Source organism: Haliaeetus albicilla, chromosome 13 (assembly GCF_947461875.1).
Source record: "Haliaeetus albicilla chromosome 13, bHalAlb1.1, whole genome shotgun sequence".
NCBI classification, from domain to species: Eukaryota; Metazoa; Chordata; class Aves; order Accipitriformes; family Accipitridae; genus Haliaeetus; species Haliaeetus albicilla.
The window spans coordinates 35,718,368-35,728,493 of NC_091495.1; the positions used below are offsets into that span (position 1 = coordinate 35,718,368).

General features: G+C 41.5%; 1 long non-coding RNA gene across 6 annotated transcripts; it reads right to left on the minus strand.

Annotated features, from left to right (window-relative positions):
* Positions 1 to 385: 385 nt before the first annotated feature.
* Positions 386 to 9,350, minus strand: LOC138688666 (uncharacterized). 6 transcript variants are annotated; one of them, XR_011327560.1, is made up of 6 exons: positions 8,859 to 8,922; positions 4,476 to 4,651; positions 3,584 to 3,707; positions 2,471 to 2,550; positions 1,741 to 2,056; positions 386 to 994 (listed from the first exon to the last, which is right to left on the minus strand). It is a non-coding gene; the product is annotated as an uncharacterized lncRNA (long non-coding RNA). The 6 variants fall into 6 exon arrangements; XR_011327558.1 differs by adding an exon at positions 5,307 to 5,966 and having other exon boundaries at positions 3,584 to 4,651; positions 8,859 to 8,888; XR_011327559.1 differs by lacking the exon at positions 8,859 to 8,922 and adding an exon at positions 9,207 to 9,350 and having other exon boundaries at positions 3,584 to 4,651.
* Positions 9,351 to 10,126: the final 776 nt, after the last annotated feature.

Consider the following 10,126-nt stretch of genomic DNA (forward strand, 5'->3'; position numbering starts at 1 on the left):
AATCAACTCTGGAGGAGAAACGAGGCATTTGATGACCATTCCTTCCCCCGTCCTCCCATGCCTTTCATGTCTCCTTGAATTGCATCTCCTACTGCCAGCGTGCAAGGGAAGCCAGTTCTGGTGATGTCAACAGGACTCCTCCGAGCAGGCTACGTGTCATCAAAGAGCTGCTCCTCGGAGGAAACCTGGAGCAGTGCCTAGAGCAAGAGCAGGCTGCCAACCTTGGAGAAACATTCCCGTTACTGAACAGGGCCAAGGGGCACTGGCGGCCTGTCCTTCTTTTCATCAAATCGGTCAGGCACCAAGGAGCAGTTCCAGCAAAACGGTCCAAAGTAAACATGATGATTTTGAGAAGGATAAATGACACAAGAAGCCAAAAGAGTCCTTGAAGAGATGGTGTGATAATATTTCATTAGACCGCCTACTGCCACAGTTAAACAGCTCCATTATGTTCAAGCGTAAGGTGATGAGGACCTGAAAAGTGGGGGACCCCTGCGGGAAGGACGGGCCATATTCTCACTTTAGAAGCAGACTAAGAAAGAGCTCCAGAAATCCTGGCCCCAAAGCTTGTAATAATAATAACAATGAGGCAAATTTACCTATAAGAATGCTTTAAGGTGATCATTCTTTCTGGATGTATGTTGATATTGGTTGTTTGGTTGGGTTTTTTTTCAATATACAACAAATCTTTACTAAGGCCAGGACTACGCTAACGGGATTACTTTCAGTGTCCTAAGTCCAATGAACAATGCCAGTGGGTGCAGTATATTATTTTTGTTTTTACTGGTAGCTAAAGTGTTGTGCAACTTGATGAAAGGGATGTGCTTTTTAATGCTACTCTCAAAATCTATTGAGCTAGATTTATTCAGAAAAGTGAGACTATTTGAAAGCTATATCCCATATTACAAAATTCATGGTTGTCTTGCAGTCCCAATGCTTGTGGTCCAAACGTTTGACTTCTGTCGTTTTTACAGTGCGGTGAATTTAAAGGTTCCTGTAAAGTTAAGCAAACAAAATTTACATGTCACTTAACAGACATCTGCTGTGCCCAGTGCCAGGGCTCACAGATATGGGGCTCCCCAGGGGCAATGGGGGCTGCCCCTGGGGGTCCGTCAGGGCAGGGCCTGGCAGCCAGGGCCTGTCCCACTGCCCCGGCCAGGAGCCGGGCAGACGCGGGGGGCACTGAGGCAGCCCCAGCCCCGGCATCAGGCACCTCCCTGGGGATGGGGATGGGATGAAGCCGGGACGGGCCGTGGGCCTGGGGTGGAGGCCGGGATTTGGGCCTGGTGAGGGGAACCAGGGTCAGACGTGGCTGCAGGAAGACACGGCCAGGCTGAGGGTGGGAGCCTCAGCTGAGGCAGCCCCCGAGGAAAGGGGGGGTCCAGCCCTGGCCGCGGCATTTTCCAGCTCTTCCCTCACAGCAGCTCCTGCTGTGTGCGACGGCCCTGCCTGCCGCCAGCTGAGCCCCTGGCAGGGAGGGTGGGAGGCCGCAGAGGGCCCTGACAAATTGTTGTTATTCAGACACACCCCACCGTCTCTAGTCTAGAAGTCTTGGCAGGGCTGACTCTTTCGTAAAATTTTAGAAATTTTGCGGTTCATATCAGGTTATGAAGTTTGGTGGTCTTTTAGTGAAGCACAAAAGCAGTCCCGCCTGCCAAACCAGGTGGTTCAGAGCTGCAAAGACTGCGTGAAAGGTTTCTGCAAACCATAGAGGTGAGTTAAAAATGCATTCATGCTCACTTTATCAGAAACCAGAAAATCAGATGCATAATCCCACGTAGGAATTAGAGCCAGAAGTTGTATCTGTTCTCTAGAGCTGCTTTTCCCCACATACTGTTTCAGTGCCAAGCTTTGCCCTCCAGCAGGACAGCAGTCATCCCACTGCCTGAATTTCTGCTGCTTCTTCACTAGGGAATTAACTGGGACAGGCTGTGTTGAAATGAAGCTTCAGCTTTGCTGGCATCCCACTAGAAATGACCTTTGGCTTTTTCAGACAAGTTATGATAATGATGCAGGCCAGTCTGGTGGAGGCTTCATCCTTTTCTTTCAAGCAGTTCTGTCATGGAGAAACATCAGTCTTTAATTTAAAAAGTCATAAAAAATTGTTTCCCCATTTTCACGTCACTCACCTCTGCTATTACTAGTGCACACTCAGAAGTAAAACCTCCGCCCTGCAGCTTTGGATGGATGGAGGGACCACTCTGCACCCCTGCACCCCTCTTGAAAGTGTTGAGCATTAAGCAACGACTCCAAAGCAACTGGGCACAGCTGCAGGTCAGTGGTCTCAAGAGTGCAAACCACCTTTCTAATAGCCTCTTCCCACTGCGAGATATGGTTAATTTTGAAGGCGTATATATTTACATTGTTAAATTAATACATATTAAATAAATGATCACATAACATGTGGCCTAGGACACTTCTGTCATGCCTAATTTCTGTGAGTCCGTCCCTGCCTATCAATGATACTTACAGTTTAACAAGGTGTTTCAGCATCATTTAGTTTCCGTTTGATATGGCAATAGGGACTGAAGAAACAGACAACATAGAAACCTGTTAGGGAAAAGTGTCATCAAATACCTGCTTTTTGATAGTATTTAGAAATAAACAGAAAATAGTAATTAGGAAACATTTTAAGTCTTTTACTAGATGCCCAAAGTCAAAGATGCAAAGGGCACTAATTTTTATTTTTTCAAATAGAACTAGTTTAAATGGAAAGTGGAATCAACTATAGATGCTTGCAGAAGTCATAGACACACAACCACACATGGTTTTCTTTTTCAGGTCAATAGATGAATTTTCAGGTATTTCACACTTTCATGAACTTTACATGACATGTACACATAGAAAAAGACTTTTTTTGATGAACTCTTTGTACAAGCCATTTAGGATCATTATGTCTTTCCCGTTTTCTGCCAATCTCAGTTCGTTTAATCTTTGCTTTTAACTCCCATTTTCCAGGCAGTTGATCAGTTTTCAACTGTCTCCAGTTAGTTCACATCTTTTTTGAAATGCAGAGCCCTACCCATGACATAGCACTCCACTAAGCAATGTTTACATAGTGCGGCAGAAAGCAGAGCAATTTCATTTATTTTGCAGGCTGGACTCTTATTTGAATATGCAGTCAAGGTTTGTTTGGGGATTTTTTTGCAGCTGTATAACAGTGGTGACAGATTCAGCTGGCTACCAACTGTTAGACCCACGTCACATCCTTTAGCTGTTGCTCTCCATCTTGTATTTGTCAGCTTGATTATTTCTTTCAGAGATTACCTATTGCTTGTTCTGACAAATTTCATCCAGTTTCAGACTAGACTATACCTGAGATACGTAAGTATTGAAATTAGTACAGTTTGCTCAGCATTCTTCATGGGTTAATTGGGTTTCTGAAAAGGCATGTAAAAACACACCAGCAACAAGATGTGGTACAAACAAAAGAATTTTTTGTGACTTTTGAAGTCACAAACCCAGTTTCAGCTGCACTCCCTAATACGCAGACAGAAAAATGTTTCTGTTTGCCAGAGTTCCTTGGTCTGATCTACCACACTCTTTAGCCTAGGTCTCATTTGCTTATCAAAAAAAAGATTACCTTGATGACACCACAGCATTCAACCTGAAGTATTCTCTTCTGCACTAGAACAGAGGTCAGCTCTTGGAGAGCTTGATCATGAAATCAGACTTGCTTCCAAGAACAGAGAGATCTGGATAGTGACCTAGATTGAGAGTTTTTGCAACAAGATGCCCTGAGGATCTGAGAGCTGGAGCAAGCACTGCATAGGTTCTTTAATGAACTTTCTGGAAAGGGGAGGAATGGCAACCTTCTGCAGATATGTCTTGTAACTTAATCAGTCTTCAGCACTGGGTAGAGAAGAATGGCATGTCTGGGCTGCTGAGGGGCCCTGGAGCAGTATGTTCTCCTCCTTTAAAATTCTCTGCTACCATTTATCAGGACGTGCTAAGAACTTTTTTGCATCATCTTCTTGTCTCGAGAGGATTAAAATTATGTGGAGAATCTGTAGTATTCACTTGTACTCATTAACCTCCCAAGTTGCTTCATAAGCATACAAACACATCATACTGTGAGAGGATTGCACAACACTATCCATTAACTCATGTCAAGGCTATAGTCTCAATTTTCATAATCTTTGGAAATCTACCCAAGGGGTATAACCCTTGTAAGACCCCAGAACTCTTTTCTCATGACTAGTGAGGGTTATATAAACCATAGTGGGATTCTGTAATGTATCTATCTTATATTTGTTTTATTTAATAATTTTTTTATTCACTCCCCTTGAACCTTTCAGAATGAAATACTATTGCTTAAGTAGAGGGGAAAGAAATGTAAGCCAAGGTTGAAGAAAGAAACAGGAATATTTATAGTTCAGACAATTCTGTAATTGTTTTGTCTGGGTCAAAATGATCTACCAAAGCTTCCTTGGCAATGAAAACTCAAATGAAAAATTTTGGTCAAATCCGATTACATTTATGCAATAGCGACAGAAGAACTAGATGCTTCTGTCTGATAGATACATTCTTCTCTTTTTGTGCATTATTGTTTTGCTTGTTGATTGCAATGCAGTATTCCTTGGGGGTTTCAGTGATCATTAGAGCCCATTCTATAAGTAGAGGGCAAGAGACAGTCTTCTCTTGAAAGGTCCTGCAATGGAGACAAGCAGGGTCAAGAAAGGGGAGAAATGCATAAGACACATGATGATTTACAAATCTGTTGTTTCAAGATTATTATTATTTTTTATTATTCCAGTTTTTATCCACTGTTGACTTTTAATTGTATTGGCTAGAGTTTATTTACTGTATCTTTGACAGTATATCAAATGTGAGCTAGCAGTGGTGGGTAAGAAAGGAAAAAAAAGACGTGAGATAAAGCAAAGGCAGAGACAGGTCAAAGTAGGAGGGTGGTGAAGGTGAACTGAAGGAACCGCCTCTCTAGTCACATAGGTGAACTTGCTAAGGAACAGAAGGAACAAGTTAACTAGGTAGAGAGCATAGCTTTATAACTGGATCAATTCCTGAAGATCCCTTGAGAAACTGTTTACTGCTGGAACCAATCCTCAGTCCAGTTGTTATAACACAGATTTTTCTCTCTACTCTACAAGTCTCTGACAGAGGGAAGAGTAGAATAATGCCTAGTTCCTCTATTAACCTTCCCTGTACAGCTTCAGTGAGTGAAGGAGAGAGGGACAATTGTTTTAGAAGATCACTTTATTTCCTCCTGCCTGTAGTGCTGCTGGAACTGCATCTGCTGAATTTTCCAAGGTGTAAGTCAAAACACTAGGAAATGAATTCTGAGTGACTTGTGTTAGTGTCTTAGGTGAGATCAGGAGTGTGCTTTTGACGGGAATCTCCTGATCATGCCCACTATCCATGCTGCGGTTCTTGCTTCAGAGTCATCCTGGAGTGTGTGAACCTGGAGCTTTTTGGATGAAACAAGAGCAGCAGATGCTGTCCAGACACAAGCCCCATGCCTTGCAGCTGGCAATGAGACTTCAGTCCACAGGACAGACAAAATGCAGCATGTCCTGTCTGCCCTTCTTGGAACCAGTGGAGCCACGTGTCCCTCCCTGAAGTGGCAGATCTGTCTGTCCTTCTTCCACCTTTTTGTCTGCCTTTAAACTTCCAAACAGAGGTGTTTTTTCTCTGAGGACCCACTGGGGCTGAACTCAAATCTTGCTCTGGTTTCATGCTGCGAGCTTCCTCCTGCGTACCTACCTGGGGGTTTGGGTCAGGGAGTCAGAAATGCCCTGATGAGACTACTGTCCATTGTTACTCCTTATTACTACTGCCTAAAAAGTTTGCGTGCCTCACACCAAGCCAATATAACCATTTGATACTTCCAGGGAGTGAAAGTAAAAATATGGAAAACTGCAGAGGCAATAAAACAGTGCCCTCATCATCCTTCATGGTTCAGCTGTAACATGAAGCTGAAAAATGTCATGCCAGTTTCCAAGTCCATCCTTCAAAACAACAAAAAAAGTTCAAATAAACTTTAAAGAGTGAATTAGTCATCACTGGAATAAAGTTCAGAATTCTAGCTGACATGAAATTTACTAAAAAAAATAAAATACTATTCTCCCCGAAAAGTTCCTCTGTAGAACTTCAACTCTACAGAGACAAGATCTTGCACATTTTTTTTCCTCTCCTGTCTTGCTTATTGCAATGACATTGTCTTCTCTTTTACACTAAAACTTCCAAATGATGTGGAAAAACTTAAGCTCGCTCTGTTGTACAAGGCAGCATCAAAACAATCCAGGCAAGTTTTGAAAAACATGTGAAAAACAAACAAACAAAATCTATCGGTCATCATCTCTGCTTCTCTGTGAGTTTATACTTCAATCTATTTCACTATAAATATGCAATTTAGTAAGAGTCACATGATTTCTTTTATGTGCATAGGGAAATTTTGTAAGGAAAACAAACAACTACAAACAAAACAGTAGTAACTACAACATGGATTTTAGCTTTATCCTATTGTGCCAAAAACAGTTGGCCCTGACTCCTGGAGCAGGGCTCAACTGGTAAGGATTCAACAAATGCATTTTTTTTCTGGATTCTTTTCTTTCTCTAGTGTGTATTTGTGCTCTGGATTTCCATTGAACCTTATCCTTGTGATGTATTGTTTGTGCACTCCTTAAAATTTATTTTATTTGTCAGAAAATTTTTGTTTACACTTAGGCCAAGCCTAGAAAAACACTACGTCATTTTCACTTTTTAAAATCTGGACAAAATAAGCTAATTCATATCTTACTGGCGCACACAAAACTCAGTCTGTGAAGCAGGTAACCCAGCGTGGAAATTCGCCAGTGATACATCGTACCTTGGTTATTCAGGCTGTGCTGCTGAGCTGAGTGGTCAAATCAGATCAGCTATGAGAAAATTTCAATTGTATTGATTTCAAAGCAGGCTTGCAGCTTCCAAGGTTGAAATTAACCAAATGAATTTTAGTAGCAGTGACTAAATGCCCTACTGCATTTATATAGAGTGAGGCCAATTTGTAAGGCAGGTGGCAGTGAGGAAGGAGAGGAAGAAGAAAGAGCTTGGCTGAAGCCTGAAATAATGCGATATACTTGGTTTGGGCATAAGGAGGAGCCACGGATTTCAGGAGAGGGAAAAAACCCTCCGTATCTACTCTGGGAATCTTGCCTAAATTAGGACATCATCATCTATAATCCCCAATCATTTCTTATTTCTGATGAGCTGCACGAGGTCTGTGCAACAACTAAGAGTCACTTACATTCCCAAAAGCAAGTGGGACTTAAGCAGGACTAAGTAGTGCATAGGTCTGATGTATAATCCATTCTACCAGGGTGGATTTCACCTCAGGGTGGTTAAGAAGTAGATGAGCTGCTCAAGAAAAACATCAAGTCGCCTGGCTTCCTTTTGTTGTTGTTCTAAAGAAAGGATTGAGCGTCTGGAGTTGTGTGGGTGGCTTTGCAGTGGACAGTGTATGGTTTTCTTCAGCTACCATAAACCTATCAACAGAATATTATCTCCTCAGTAAGAAGTACTTCTGCACTTCATTAAGATGGAGAATTATCAATTCTGTAGCAGGGAAGCCACGTAAATGAGCCTTCTAAGTAATGAAAAGAAAATCACATTCCGCTGAAAGTCTTTTAAAAATAGCTTGGACTTGAAAATTAGAACTGGTTGGGAGGTTGGAAGAGAGACAAGCCTGGGGAGGCCTTAATAGAGACTTACTAGCAATTTTGGAAATATTTAGGTAAACTGCATTAGCTCTGCTAGGCTGTAATCTGGATGACCAGATTTGGACAGACACAACCAATATTCCAAAGAGGAGCATTTTGCCACCTTCTGTCTTTTTCTCTGGACTGCTGCTAACATCACAGAGATAATTACATGAATACTACAAGCATTCTGTAGCCTCCTAATATAACAAGTGTCATTTCAAGTAAGAGAAGGACAAGTGCATTGCAGGTTTTGGCCTATTTTATATTCATCTGGCAAAAAATACTGTTATTTAAATCCTGACAAAGGTTCTGCATGGACATTAAAGATAAAAGACCAGAAATGTCCTTTCAGAAAGCTTAAGAATTTTACAGCAGCAGGACTTTAGAATGGTTTGAATATTCTGCCTGAGAATGTCTTTAAACTGTGGATGTGTTTATTGTCTTTCATGAGTTCCATATGAAATCTCCTCAGATCACAACTAGAAGGTTGTCTCTTTTAACTAGCTAAGAACCTTGCAAAACTCATCACAAAATCTAAAAGACTGCCTGAGCTCTTTCTGGCTTCAGGGTTAGCAATAAAGATTCTGGAATCACAATTTATGTAAAATCATACTGAAGAGATTGTACAGTGTGGCCTCGAATAGAGAAGAGAAAACGTTTTTCTAAGCACTGAAGTTAGAAGATCAGATGCCGATTAGAGGGAAGGAGCAGGTATTTTGAGTAGAACGATGTCATTTTTACATAGCTGAACTTCAGAGTAAAAGATGAATTGAGAGACAAATTTAAAATATTTTCCCAGCCAAGGCTGCCTAAACAGTAAGAGTGTTATAGTGCCCAGCAATACAATCAATTATGTGCTGTGTTAAATTATCCAGGGCACAATCATTGGAGCATATTGCCCCTGTGAGTTCCCTGGTGTCATGCTTTAACTCCAGCCAGCAACTAAGCACCACGCAGCTGCTCACTCATACCTTCCCACCCAGTGGGATGGGGGAGAGAATCGGGAAAAGAAAGTAAAACTCCTGGGTTGAGATAAGAACAGTTTGATAGAACAGAAAGGAAGAAACTAATAATGATAATAATAACAATAATAGAATGACAATAATAATAATAAAAGAATTGGAATATACAAAACAAGTGATGCACAATGCAATTGCTCACCACTCGCCGACCGATGACCAGTTAGTTCCCAAGCAGCTATCCACCGCCCAGGCCAACCCCCCCCCAGTTTATATACTGGATATGATGTCACATGGTATGGAATACCCCTTTGGCCAGTTTGGGTCAGCTGTCCTGGCTGTGTCCCCTCCGAACTCCTTGTGCCCCTCCAGCCTTCTTGCTGGCTGGGCACGAGAAGCTGAAAAATCCTTGACTTAGTCTAAACACTGCTTAGCAACAACTGAAAACATCAGTGTGTTATCAACATTCTTCTGATACTAAATCCAAAACATAACACCGTACCAGCTACTAGAAAGAAAGTTAACTCCATCCCACCCAAAATCAGGATACCTGGTCTGTGATGTCAGCTTCTGTTTTGTAGGGGAAAAAATTCCTGACTTTAAGCAATAAATCAGGCTTAATCTTGTACAGTGCAAATGTATCTGTTGTTTCAGAATCTCTGCCACAGCCCTTAAAAACAATTTAAAAAACCTCAACCCTAACTCTGTAAAAAAAGTTCTGTCCTGATGTGTGTGGAATGCTCAGAGCTAAAAACTTTTCACGATTTCAGCCACAGAGAAAGATTTCATCATTGGTCATGAAAATCATCTCATGATTTTCAGCCATGTGAAAGAACTAAGGAAGTCTGCATCTGAACCTAACTCCCTTCTGATGCACAAAGGATTTTCCACATTCAAAGCTGCACCACATTTTGCTGTGCAGTTCTTTCTGCTGTTTCTAATTCCTATGCAAGAAGCATTCAAGGACACATGATGTGTTTTCTTTAAATGCTTGTTGTTGTAGGTTAAAAAAAATTGCTATTTGTGATAGAAGTTCTGTTTTCTCAACACTGCAAAAAATCTGTCATGTGCACTATAACTTTTTCTCTGAGCTCCCTAGTTGTCTTGGATTGCAATATGCATGCAAGCCACTGGCAATGGCTAAAGCACAACAGGTAATTTTAAATGCTACTCCTATTGTGTAGATTTATTTTGCAAGCAGCTGGTAAAGAACACAAGTGTGAATATATATCTTCTCTAATTAAATATTCAGGTATTTTAGAAAAATGTTCTTTGGAAAACAGTGTTTATACCAAGTATTTGTGTAGTAAATGCAATACCTGCCCATATATTACCCTCAAACATATTCCACTTCAGGTAACTGCATTTCACAAGCTTGAAGTCAGAGCCTTTAGACAAATTGTCTCTCTGGGTTCTGTTGCATGTGAAAGATGCCACGGAGGGGACGATGGGCATGGATCCCTTGTAATT